Source organism: Paramisgurnus dabryanus, chromosome 14 (genome assembly GCF_030506205.2).
Source record: "Paramisgurnus dabryanus chromosome 14, PD_genome_1.1, whole genome shotgun sequence".
In the NCBI taxonomy this organism is placed as follows: domain Eukaryota; kingdom Metazoa; phylum Chordata; class Actinopteri; order Cypriniformes; family Cobitidae; genus Paramisgurnus; species Paramisgurnus dabryanus.
This window is the reverse complement of record NC_133350.1, coordinates 14,903,605-14,917,291: the sequence shown is the minus strand read 5'-3', so window position 1 is coordinate 14,917,291 and position 13,687 is coordinate 14,903,605. Positions and strand designations below refer to the sequence as shown.

The 13,687-nt window shown below is 37.2% G+C and overlaps 1 protein-coding gene across 1 annotated transcript in view; it reads left to right on the top strand.

Annotated features, from left to right (window-relative positions):
• The first annotated feature begins 4,631 nt into the window (after positions 1 to 4,631).
• The window catches only part of gli2b (GLI family zinc finger 2b), a 67,313-nt gene continuing 58,257 nt past the window's right edge, over positions 4,632 to 13,687 (top strand). The window contains exon 1 of the mRNA XM_065259266.1: positions 4,632 to 4,843. The gene's annotated coding sequence lies outside the window, so the exon portion shown is untranslated. The remainder of the gene's footprint in view (positions 4,844 to 13,687) is intronic.

The window sequence follows — 13,687 nt, the reverse complement described above, 5'->3', positions numbered from 1 at the left end:
AAGAATGTGAAATGATCAAACTGTAAGTAATTTTTTTAAACATGCTTTGCCAGAACTGTGATGTTTAAGTCGTAACACTCCACCATCTCAACCCATTGGCCCGTATCTCAGGGAAATTTCTGGGGATTTAGTTTTGGGGTAAAGCAAAGGAAAAAAACAAAACTGCTGAGTAAAATCGCAGGGGTTAATCTCCCTCCTCTGGAGCTGTGAGCCCTAACAATGAGCTGGGCGGAAGATCTCTCATCAACCCTGTGTGTCTTTATTACCCAGCGCTACCTATAGGCAGAGTAGGCAAATGCCTAGGGCCTCAAGCTTGAAGGGGGGCCACCATAACTGCTAAATCCATGTGCACTAGTCTGACAATCACTACTGACAGCAATAAATACATCTGAGCGACTCGCCTTATGTATTCTAAATAGCAGACACTTACGAGACATTTTTTAAAGAACACGTGGGTTAACTAAAAAAAGAATTAACTAAAAAAACTACACAGTGTAGCTTTAAAGCAACACTATGTAGTTTTTTTACCTTTAAATAATGTCTCTAAAATTATTTCAGTGATAGAACAACTTTTAACTGGACAAACTGTACTGTTAATGCAACCTGAGCAGCCTCCTAGCTGCTACAAGCACACTCTGAAAGTGGCGGTGGAGGGTAGAGCACACAGCCCCGCCCCTCCCCCTGCCTGCAGAAGAGTGTCTGATACCAGGCACTGTTGCACTTTTCAACCACATGGGGGAGCTGTAAGTCATTTTTACATGGAAACTACATAGTGTTCCTTTAAGGTATGAAAAGGTATTGAAATACATATGAATATATCCACAGTCTAATAGATAACTTTATACTGTACATGTATATTGGTTCATTGAGGGGAATTCCTAAAAATTCTGCGCATGAAGGTTTCGCGTGAGCACATGAAACTAAACTTTAGATTTTTTTACTTCAATGTCACCTTAGGGGCTAGGTAGAAGAGGAATTTCTTCATACCCAGCTAAAATAAAAAATAAAGAAGTTTCATCTGTAGTTTTGTACAGTTAGGGTTTTTGAAACGTAGTGTTGTCTTTTTAATTTTACTCTTTGGAGAAAGCAAAACTGTTATCCTGTGTTATCCTTAAAAGGTGGTGTTTTAAATAAATGACTGCATTATGGGATATGTAGTGTTATGTATGACTGTATGTGAACTGACGAATTATTTCAGTGGACTTCCAGCAGGTACTTATCTTGTCCTTAATGTCTCCCGATTCAACGCAGCACAGGGATCCTACAGAGACACTGAGAGCACAGCTGTCTCACACTGACAAATCTCAGGTATTATCTGTACATAGAAGTCTCTACTGACTGTATTTTTGGAAGTGAAACTGGGGCGAAATGTTCAGTGTCTAAAACAAACTTTATTTTAGTTAATGTAAGGCCTTACATTCTGATTTTAATTTTGTGTAGATGTGACCTTTATTCACATCTTTTGACCACCAGAGGGCTCTATAGTATATCTTATTAATGCCAAAACCATTGCATATATCAGCTTCACGTTTATACTACTTTGCTATCAGTTTTGTTGATGTGAATAGTTTGGTATACAAAGTATTTATTAAAAAAGAAATCAGTATTTTTGACTGCCAGGGTCTCAAAATTATATTACATTAAGTGTGACATTGGAGGCAAAATTAGGACTCAATTTAATGAGTTTCCTAAACTTTTTACTGAGTCATTGACATTGATGTACAATAATAAAACAGAAAATAAGATTACAGTATATGTGCTTATACGTCTTCTGTGTTTAGCCCTAAATGAAACATGTTCTTATCTCCAAATGTAGGGTCCACCTCATCTCCGCACCGTGATGTTGCTGGGAATCTGCTCTTCTTTCCAGATCTCCCACTGGAAATCTCCATAATCTTCAGCACAATCTAAACAGACTGTGAGAAAGGCTGATTTTGAGACTCATGTATGTGTGTTTCATCTTAATCTCGTGTTTTCAACGTGATGTCATAATAAATCCCACCCGGAGCTTTCAGACGGACACGTGTGGTATAAAACATCCCGTGAAGCCGGTCAATTAGATATACAAAACAAAGTCATGAGGGCCATGCAGAGGTGGGATGAGGTCTTTATTATGAGCTCAGCACATTTGAATCAATACACAGCTAGAAAAGAGGGACGCTCAGGGAAATGTGCAGATATTAAAGGTTAAAAGTCATCCATCATGTGTGGCAAAGATAAAGTTACTTGTGAAAAATAAAGGCCGAATGCCTAAAAGAGGTTCAGATAGTTTAGATATCTGTGGCCATGCATTTGAAAACCCAACTAAAGTCCATTTTCTGTTATATTTTCTAAAATTATCCTAAATAATGTAAAGAACATTTTGTGAATATATAATTTTGATATCTTTCATATTGACTGAGTATGCTCTAAATCTGCTCTAAATCTCATCATTAGATTATGAGACTTTAGTCTGGATTTTACAGGATCATATTTAGTTTAAATTTCAACATTTCATGATGCTTTGTCCAACTTCCAGCAAACATTTATCAATCATTTAATAATAAATAATCAAGTTTTATGCAAGAAGTAGTACTTATGCAAAACTTGGGCACACATAAAATCTCTTGGTCAACCATTTAAATTTGCCTAAGTGGTTTACTTGTCCAAGTTAACCAGTATTTTGTCAGGTTATTCTGGTTGAATTTAGTGACAAACTAAGACCATTAGGTCTACTTCTACTGGTTTAAACCACCTACGTGAATTACCTTAACTTATTTAGACTATTTTGAAAACATCATTTAGATTTAATGAGTTTTTTGTTTCATAATGTCATGTTTCTTTAAAACAGTAGATGGCGCAATTGATTAAGATGCCTGTAAAGTGTCAGTCGTGTGAATAGTGAAGAGATGAAGCAGTCATCTGATGTTGATGTGATACAGTAAGTGAATCTGAGATGAAGGTCATTAGAAGGACTTGTGGTTGTTCAGGGATTATAATAATGAACATATGACATGATGACGGCTCTTGAGAAGGTCAGAGATGTCAACTGGATTTCAAATCTTTACCAATGTTTTATCACTGATAAATTGTCTTTATTGTAAGTAGCTTTAGAAAGAATAAAAATAGACCATTACTGTTTTAATTCTCACAGTTGTTGGGCAAATTGGGCCAGCAGTCACACTTTTAGTCCAGCAAAATTATTTTTAAAGTCAGTTTCTGCACAAACCTCAAAGTTATGGCTATAAAAAAGTATTTAAAACTATTTACACAAAAACAAGATACATAAACAATGTGTTTAACACACACTGGCCCTAAGATCATTTTCTGTATGGGGTAAGTTGTCACAGACAGGATCTACAGTATTCTATGCTTTCAGTCAAATTTATAATAATTAATTATGATGAACAAATTGTTTAATGAAGTGGGAAAAAAATCAAAGATAACACAAAAATTCCAATCCCAAATTGTAGTTAACCCATTGTGAAAAACATTCTGCTCCAACATTAATGAAAAACAATTTCCCCTACTTTCTAGGTCTGAATTCATTATACTGTTACCATAAATTATGTTACTTACATTTTATTGGTTATTCGTTTTGTTTACCAAACAGCTAATATAAAATTATGATGATATACTGACTTTTTAGTTTGGCAGAAGTTATCCTAACACACACACACAAAATGCTGAATAATTTGAACTAGATGTCCCATAGACAGCTCATGTTAACCAGCCTTTCATAAAAAAAAAAAAAACTCTACAAAGTCACTTGCCAACAGAACAGGACAGAAATATCAGCTATATATAAACAAACAGTAACAACTTTATAAGGCTTTAATTCTTTTATTAATAATTTTCTATTTAAAAAATAAAGATTATATTGGCATCCATGGAAAAGCACGTTTTATGCAAGTAAACCTCGTTTTGTTTGATATCAGATATATTTAATAAAATATAATATAAAAATATATTTAATATTATTTCAAATTTTAGTATAGCTAATATTGTAGGTAGGTAGGTCATATAAATTTGATTACAAATTAAAAATATTACAAGTAAAAATACAAATGTCTTACATTCCGTTTTAACTTTGCATGTAAACAGCAGGAGCACGAAATAAAAGCTCATGTGACGTCAGTGTTTAATTAGATTTGTATAATTTTTTTTTGGTATTTGATTACTTAATTTAGTTTAATATAATATCTTATGTCAGAGTTGTACTGAGTTTATTAAGAGTGTTTAAGAATATGAGAATTTATTTTGACCCGTTTCTATTGTATAGTTTTTAGACTCACAGAGATGAATGAAGATGATTTACAGCAGCAGATCTGGGGCGAAATGCATCGATATATCGTGTGTGCTGATTCTTATAGATAAGGAATAAAAAAGTTACCTCAGAAAGAGAATTAAAACGAGTGAGAATTAGGCTATGGTTTAATCTAGAAGTTCACTCAGAAGTGATTTCTTAGGATGACCTTGTGTTAAAACTTTCGTCTGTTCAGTTCAGAAGCCCGACCCATCCGGAGAGAGAGAGAGAGAGAGAGAGAGAGAGAGAGAGAGAGAGAGAGAGAGAGAGAGAGAGAGAGAGAGAGAGCATTGAAAACAGATCAGCTCGGGATTTCTGCGTTCAAACTCTTTTGCTCTGTTGGTTTTGTTGCGCGTGATTTTGCGGGATGTTTTCACAGAAAGTTTGTTCGTTGATTCATTGATGGATCGTGAATGATTCAGATGAACTGTGTGAATGACTCGCACTTCGAGCGTCAGAAAGTTCAGTTGAAACTTTAATGGATGATCGCGGGATGCACGGACAGAGTTTGCAGTAAAGAAAGTCTTTGCGAGAGTTTGTTTTGCGCAGATTGAACTGGTGAGTGATTTTATATTCACATATTATTCATGCACACGCGTTTATGTATCTAATGCTTAATTTTCCAACATGTTATTGGTTTTAAAACGTTCACATGCCTCCTATTTGAGTTTTATGAATCTTATTTTTAATAAAAAAGTCATGTTCCTTTTTTATGCTAGTAGCACAAAATGTAGGTGTGAAAAGTGTATTTCTGTTAAAAAAAAACTTTTGAACTTTTGTTTGACTCCTGACTCTGGAATTTCAAACATTCTGCTGTGCAATTTGATCCATATGGGGGAAGAAGTGATGAGGAATCCCATTACACACATCAACTTCTCCAGATCCTTTTAAACATGTTAGTTTAACACAAACTACTCTATTAAACCAACTGACTTAGTGCATGCCTTTGTTATTTTCCAAGCCACTTAAGTTTCAATGTAAAGTTTATAAAGAGGAAGTTATTTCTTATATTTTACCTTTAACTGATAAGAGATTTTTATTAGCCACAAAAAACACAAATGTGCAATTAAAACTCATACAGGCTAACAATTCTTCAATATGTGAAATGCACTGCAGAATTGACTTATTTCAAATATTTGTTTTCTGTTTAGAAATGATTGTATTCAAATGGTCTTAAATAAACAGATAAACGGTCTATATTATGAATGTCAATATGCAGACAGGGGCCAATGAATGAAAAGAGGATTGAAGACGCGCAAGCTGTTCAGAGTTAAAAGACCTGATGTTTGCTCTTCAAACTCAAACCCTCTCAGGGCTTCTTCTCTTCTGTTTACGGTCCTGAAAAACAATACGTTTCAGTGATCTGTGTCACCATTACAACATGATGCGTGCCATTTACTTCATGAGAATACAGAGGGAAAAAACGTAGAAAAACCCAGAGATATAGAGGAGCCATAACATGAAAAAAGCTGTAATTGGCCCATTTAAATCCTGGAGGAAAAAGCAAAAAGCGTTTTGTGGGAGTGAATTCACCTCCATTAGCATGAGAAAACAGTTTTAGTGCATTTGTCATTGTGCTGGATGAAGAGTTCCAGCAGTCAGGGTAAAGAGCTTGAAAAGATGTGAAAGAACGTCAGGCCCATTCATGGTTTATTCAGGTCCGGCAGAGCTGACGGTCACCGGGGCCCAGGGCCGCAGGGGCCCCTTTCATCTCCCCCAGAGCCTTTTTCACGCGTCCCCCTCTTTAGTGTCCGTCAGCCCCTCTCTCTTATCCATCACGTCGGAGAAGAATTTAATGAAGCCGAGGCTTCGAGAGCACAGGAGCTGGAAAAGCCTAGAGCGAATAAAACTCCCGCAGAGACGATTCAAAAGTTAAGACAAGACCGATGGAGAAAGAGCTTTATTCAGCACACAACACATCACTACCGATGAACACCGGGATCATAAAGTCCCGTCGCTTCCAGGTGAACGAGTTTGAAATAAATGATTTTGATCAGTCATTAATAGACAGATGTGTCGGGAATTATGCACATATTTGTGGAGGACATGTTCCACATCATAATTTAAAGAGAAAAAAAATCACAATCTTTAGTCGGTGGAATGTTCCTCACACTGTATTTCATCATCTGTGACTTTATTTGGAAAAGTGCTCAAAACTTCACCTCACAAATGAGACGAAGTTAAAAAATGATTGATGAGCATAAACTTTGTTTTTTTTGTCTGAAGACTCTATAAGAGCGCTGAAACTCTCTTTTTATTTGCGTTTGTCTTGCTGAGACTTCACGACACAATAGGTTTTCTCACAGGAGTAAATAAGGTCAGTCGCTGTCAATAGGTGGAGAAATCCGAGGGAAGTCGAGCTCCTTTAGAAGTCAGTCCATTGTGATGTGTGAATAGAGTCAGTGACCCCTGAAAACGTCTGTTGTTTTATACTGAAGAGAGTTTAAACAAAAGATACTGCTGGAGTTTTATTATCTTCTCATTGTTATATCTGCCTGATTATCAACAAAACATTATTTACTCCTGATGTTTCTTTAACAGCACTGACTGAATTTACTCAAAGATTTTTATCAAACAGCATTAGCTTATATTTGATTATTTTTAAGAAAAGATCATGTCTAGAAATCAATATATTGAGTAGCGACTCAGTACCAATGCAGGTTTTCTGACTCTTTCAGTGGTTTTTAACTGGTTTTGCTTCAGGACCTATTATGCTGAATTTACATTGCTCTCAAAGTATCAAAGTATATTTATTGTAGCCTGGGTTGTTTTTAGTCTGCATATTTTATGATTTTCCCATGTTGGCATGTCTGTATTTTCTCAGATAAATTTTCAGTAAAATGTTGGTGATGCACAGCCTTCAGTTGTTGTTAGACATCAGGAGCAAAGGTTTATGTTTAAAGTTAAAATGCATGATTGAAGACACATTTGTTTAGCTGCTGTTGTAGCTGCGCATGCGTCTGCGCAGTCAGACTATGAGACTGATGTGGATCATCAGTTTTGTGATTTTTATACTCTGTGCTATAGTAGGCTTGTAGATTTTTCTTTGGTGAATCTTAGAAAGAGAAAAATTGCTAAATTGATATTTGCTGTAGCATTCAGTCATATTTAAATATTCAGAATGAAAAAATTCTCAGTTTTTGTTGTGGCTCTACATTAATTTACACTTCTGTTCATTTTCCTTTTTTAATATTATGTTCAAATTATTAAACAATTTTGGGGCACAATTAAATGTGTGATATAAAGTCTTAAGTTAACGCTCTTCTAAGCACTTTCTCCATCTAAATTTGAAATCTACTTGCACTGCAAAATTCGCATTATAAAGTAACATGCAGTAAGCCGAGCAAGTTCACACAGATACGTCTGTAACCTCCCGCTGCACCGAGGAGGTGAATTTGAACGGGTTAAATCAACTTTGCCTGATGAAGATCCTTCAAGAGTCTCAGAGACAATCAAGCATCAAGCACCGTCTAATTACAGAGAATGAAATCAGATCGTCTCGGTCTCCTGAAAGGACATCACACGCCACAAGATGCTTTGAAATCAAAGATCCGTGGGCCGCTAGGGGCACGAGATGTTCGCCTCGCTATGAAATGTGATGGGTATCCGTAGCGCCTCTTGGCTGGCTTTGATTTGCGACTTAATGAATTCCTGGAGGGATGCGGTAACCGGATGATATTCCTTTAATACCCGGCGAGCGTCGGGTTGATGTGCGGATCTTCTCTTTCAGCACTGATAGACTTGTACATGTTTCAGACAAATGGCTGATAGCAGTAAATCCCCGCCGGTCGGCTTCACAAGGGTTGGCTCGTGGCCTCGGCTCCAGTTCAAACGTGTTTAACAGCTCAGGACATGCAGCGCAGATGTTTACATTATTGACATTCAGTTATTCGAGAAGACAGACGTGTTATGGAGGCAGCTCAGGTCTCTGTGAGATCTTTGTGTTTGCATGAGGGCTCTTAAGCACCGGCCCGGGACTCTCGTCTTGGCGTATGTTCTCTGTTAGGTCTGTACGATGACGAATGAAATCAAATTGCAGAATATTTATTGACAGATTGAAGGAAGGACTCCACATATGTTAGGCCTCAACAATCACGCAGTGTTAAAGGTCAACACCTGAAAGTCGAGCGGTTCCTCCTCTCACGGTGCTTAATGGTCATCAGATGGGTTTTAAGTTGTAACTGGATTGAATACATCTGGTTTATTTTGTGGTTTTTAAATGAATTCAACTAGGAGGAGAATGTTAATGTTAAGAAAGTTGCTCATATGTTCTAAGTTGTTTGTCTTAAAGTGGACATATGATGAAAATCTGACTTTTTCCATGTTTAAGTGCTATAAATGGGTCCCCAGTGCTTCTATCAACCTAGAAAATGTGATAAAGATCAACCCAGTAACTTAGTTTTGGTAAACCATTCTCTGCAAACATGTGAAAAAATTGCTCATTGAAATGTGGCTCCCCTTGTGATGTCAGAAGGGGATCTTATTATAATAATACCTCCCCTTAATCTACACTATCCAACCATGCCACTGAAATTTTGTGCATAGATCAGATCATTTGCATTTTAAAGGACACACACAAAAATGGCACATTCAGTTTTAACAATGTTCAATTTTAAAATATTATAATACATTTTCTGTGGGATATTTTGAGCTAAAACTTCACATATGTACTCTGAGGACGATTTATTTGACATCTTAAAAAAGTCTTATGAAATGTCCCCTTTAAAACTTCCCTTGAGGAATTACTATTAGTTTAGCTTGACTTATTTGGCATTGGAGAATACGATGAGAAATGTTTGTAGTACATTTTATTATTAAACAGCTTAATTTCAAACTTTTGGTGTTTTTGATTTCGGAAGTTTAAGGTATTATTAAGCTTTCATTTAAAGTGAAATTACTTGAGTTTTAACCACATGAAGCAAATGTGGTTTGCCATTTATTTTGTCTCATTGCAGTTTAGGAGAAAGAAATGAGATCTCACTTTCTGTAGAGTTAAAACTTGTTCATAACTCAGGATATCTCGATATCAGGATATTAGTTTCCAGTTGTGTTTCATCTTTGATTCTCCTAAAATTGCATAGGAGAGAAAATGTTTAAATGTCATTGTTCTCTAGGAGAACTGAAAGAGATCTCATCTTTGATCTTTCTTCTGTAGTTGTCTTTATATAGAGACACTAACTGTAGAAGTGCCTGGGTTCTTCATAACATCACAGAGAGGAAGTTTACATTACAGGCCTGGTGTTAAAGCAAAAGTGTCTCTTAAAAACACCATTTGGCCACTGGATGAAAGTGTCCTGTTAAAAACACCCGTCATGTCTCCCAGTTTTAAAGTTGCATTGAGAGGCGAGAAGGTCGCCCACCGTCTGCTGTGTCTATCTGGTGGAGTTTCACTCGGCACGTACGTGATGTGATAATTTTGTCGACTGATTTCAGGTGACAGCAGGAATCCTCCTGTAAGATTCCCATCCTTCAGCGTCAGTGAGGGCTGAAACTCAACATCTGTTTGGCATTGGCCACACCAATGGAGATCACCCACAGGATATTACACTTAACACGGGGGAGGGAGGGAGGGGTGTGATCTACTATCACCTAAAATCACACATGACAACACACACCATCCATTACTCAACATTCTTACATTTCTAGTCTGTGTGACTCACTTGAGGTCAGACGTTAAAGACTCAACTTAAAATAGGACATTTGTTTGTTGATTTCAAACATGTGAATGATGACAGAATGTTCATTTTTGTGTATAGTAAACATTTGAAAAAAAATTGAATGTTAATCAATGATACGCAAGTGAGATCGATGAGATTAAATGGTGAGAAAATTCAGTAATCTCATGTTTCCTTCTCAAGAGTTTCAAAAAGAGTTGAACAAAGTCTTAAACTGTGCCTAGTTTACCAAGATACCAAAGTCTGCACATTTGACAGTCAGACATAACTTTACCTGCATAAACTAACCCGGATTCTACCAAATGACCAAATGATGCTGTGCTATCCAAATGAATCTCTGTACGCCCATAATTGAATTAAAGGAGGAACATGAGACATAAATAAGTGAGCTATAAAAAACTGAACTCTTCCATAAGGAAACTTTCTCCTGTGATGAATTTCAACTCTCCTGTTGAAGATCTGCTTTTGTTTTTGTGCACTTGCAAGATATATGAAGCTTAAATAAGAACAAATAGACTTCACAGCAGAGTTGTGGAGTTTGAAGGATGGCAGCGGTTGAATACTACAAAGAGAGCGAGATCTCAGTACTCTCTTAGGGATTTTGCTATGTGACCTTTCAGTGTTCTGTCAGAATCATTTGTTTGGCCGACGGCTCGTGTTGTAATTATTCAGCCGGTGGGATAGGAGGTTACGTTGAGTAATCCAGTGAGAGGAGCCAAACGCTCTCCTGAAAACACCTGCGATACAAAAACATTCATTTCTGTAGACGACAGTAGATCTTGGACAGATTTGTTTTTAGGAATAAGATCCTTCTTTTTCTCTCAAGAGTTTTCTGAACACAGAATTTTTATTGCACATTGTCTATATGTGAGACACTTTGACCCAGAAACACACTTTAATTTTTGTGTGTTAAGGTAAGGGCTGTGAGAGCTGTGCATGGTGGTGAAGTGTGACCCGTGGTGGTGTGCATGTCACAAATTATGAAAAATATAAAGTACAATCTCGCCCAGCAAGATGGGTTTAAGTTTGTGTAAACGCAAACGGCCAGCAGACTCAGAGTTAGTGCGCGATTTGCAGAGGGAGTCAATGGATGACCCACATGATGACCCGCTGGCTTTGGGGCGAAACAATGACACAAGATATTCTCTCTTGGTCACTCAAGATTGTGAAACAGTATCAATCTGGCCTACCAGTACACCGTCAGGACGCATTTTCAGCACGGCGGGAAACATTTTAATCCCAATGTTCCTCACTTGAACCGTCTGTTTTTCACGGATGGAAGTGCTACAATAAACACGCACATAGGTGCCGATACCGTGGGTGCTTTGGGGCTCAAGTACTCAAGTGCTTCACATTTTGCATCTAAAACCACATGAAAAACACGCTTTTCTCCTTTTCAAAGCGATTGGGCGCTCCAGAGCGTCTGCCATTGCTCAGTAACCTAAGCATTGCTTGACGTTGTACCCACGGGTGGAAAAAGAAATCGGCGCCCACCTATGAACATGCATGTTTGTTAAAAAAAAGTATATTTGATCCTTGTTTACGTTTTATATATCAAAATATATGGATGCATTATATACATAAGACCTATATGCCCACATACACATTCAATAACCAACACACACATGTGGTGCATTCCCATCACGGTGGTAAAATATGCCATCATCACAGCACAGTTAAGTTAATTAGCAACATTTTAATATAATGCAATGATCATTTTAATCTGATTGTTAAGTGCATAAACCTCTGTTTTGACTTTATTATAGCAGTGTTTTTTTGTGTACCTTCTTTACTGTATTCTGCATTCCTAAAAATAAAGGTGCTTAAAAGCTTCTTCAGGTCTTAAAGATTCTTTATGAAACTATTCAACCAAAAATGTTTCTTCTATGGCACCATGAAGCACCTTTATTTTTAAAAGTGTGTCCACATCACATCAGTAAATGTGCACACAAGATGCAGAAATGGTCCTTCAAAGGATGCATATATAAGTTAGATCTTCAAACATGGTCAGGTTTTGATTTCTGAACTCTGGTTGTCTGTGTGGAGATGAGCGTCAGATGAGATGTTTAAGCAAACATGTGCTTTATTTAAACACAGTGAGATCAGGAGCGCTCTCTTCTCAATGATCTTCTCCTAAAGTCTCTATTGTGACCTGTGAATGGCTGTTTGTGTATCTAAAGACATCGATCACTCAGGAATAAAGATCCTTTGAGGAACCTGCTGTGCATTGGAAGATTAGAAATGTAAATGACATCTATTCGCTATCTGTTATTCATCACAATATCTCATTAACATTTCTTAAATGTTTAATATCGTGCATGTGAAAGGTAGTGCAGTTATACATAAAACTATTAAATATCTTAATATGCATGCATTTAAATAGCTTTGAATCGATTGAAAATTGGACACTTCACAGAAATTTAATGGTGTTTTCTTTCTAGCGCTCAGATTTATCGTCTTAATGCTGAACGTCTGCCAAGAGTTTGTTGCATGAATAATAGCAGAGAGTGTGAATTGTGTGGCATATTGAAAAGTGATAATCCCCAGATCCTCTGATTTACTTTAAAATCTCCTGCCAGATGAATATGAGGGCATTCAGAAGGCCCTAACGGACTGATCTCAGGTCAGATCGCTTGCATTCAGTAGCAGCGTGTGAATGAGTGCGGCTGTAATTAATGAGCTGGAGGGTTTTTTTTGTCTGTCTGATCTCTGGTAATGAGCTCTCACACGCCGCAGGGGACGCCACATTCACACACTGCATCTTTACCAGGGACTCTGGATTGACAGACAGAAACCCCTGACACCTGTTAGACCCTTCAAAGGGCCCGCCGGCTCATAAACACACACAGTCGACGGATCCGGACCCTTCACGGGACCCTCAAGAGCCAGTTAAAAAAACAGTCAGTGATTTTAAAGCTGAAGGCTTTGTGTTTGGTCATTGCTGTTAATATTCAGTGCAGTAGTTATTAATATTAATCTTTCTTGAAAATGTATTTTCTTATGATTTGTTTAAAGGGAAAAGTGACAATGATTTTTCAGGTCATACAGTATTGAATCTGTAGCATTGCACACTCATGACTTTGACTCTCAGACAGCACATGATATAATGTATAGCTACTGTAAGTGGCTTTGGCTCTCATAACTGAATCAGATTATAAACAGCGTCAGGTGAAAAGGGAGAGCCTGTTGTTAGTGTTTGCTTTTGTGACCATCTGTCTGTTTGGTCTTTGACACCTGTATTATCCCATCACAGCGCTCTCAGTTTGAGCACACGGCTCTGAGCTCCACAGGGGCGTCTGATCATCTCACATCATCTCCATGTTCAGAGGTGTTTTTCTTTCATTTTAGACAAACTGTAAACTGTTAAGGACAAATGCTGTGTGTTTTAGAAACCTTATTAAAGATATGAGGTATGACAGTGTGTCAAATACAAGGAGGTTTACACTGGAGGTGGTGTGCAACAATATAACTTTATGGATCGATGATTGCATGATAAATATCAAAAATATTGTTTTGTCTGCTGTGTTTTTATTAATTGTTTTCAGAGGTGAGTGTGTTAAATAGTTTGGGGTAAGTTATGCCAGCGTCTCTATAGAGGACATGTTGGGCTTGGCAAAGGAAAGCGGAAACAGATGCACATAAGTGTGTCCCTCCTTTAATCGGCTTACAGCACTGTAAAAAAAAAACTTGCTTCTTACTTAAGCCATCACAATAAACAGACTTTTAT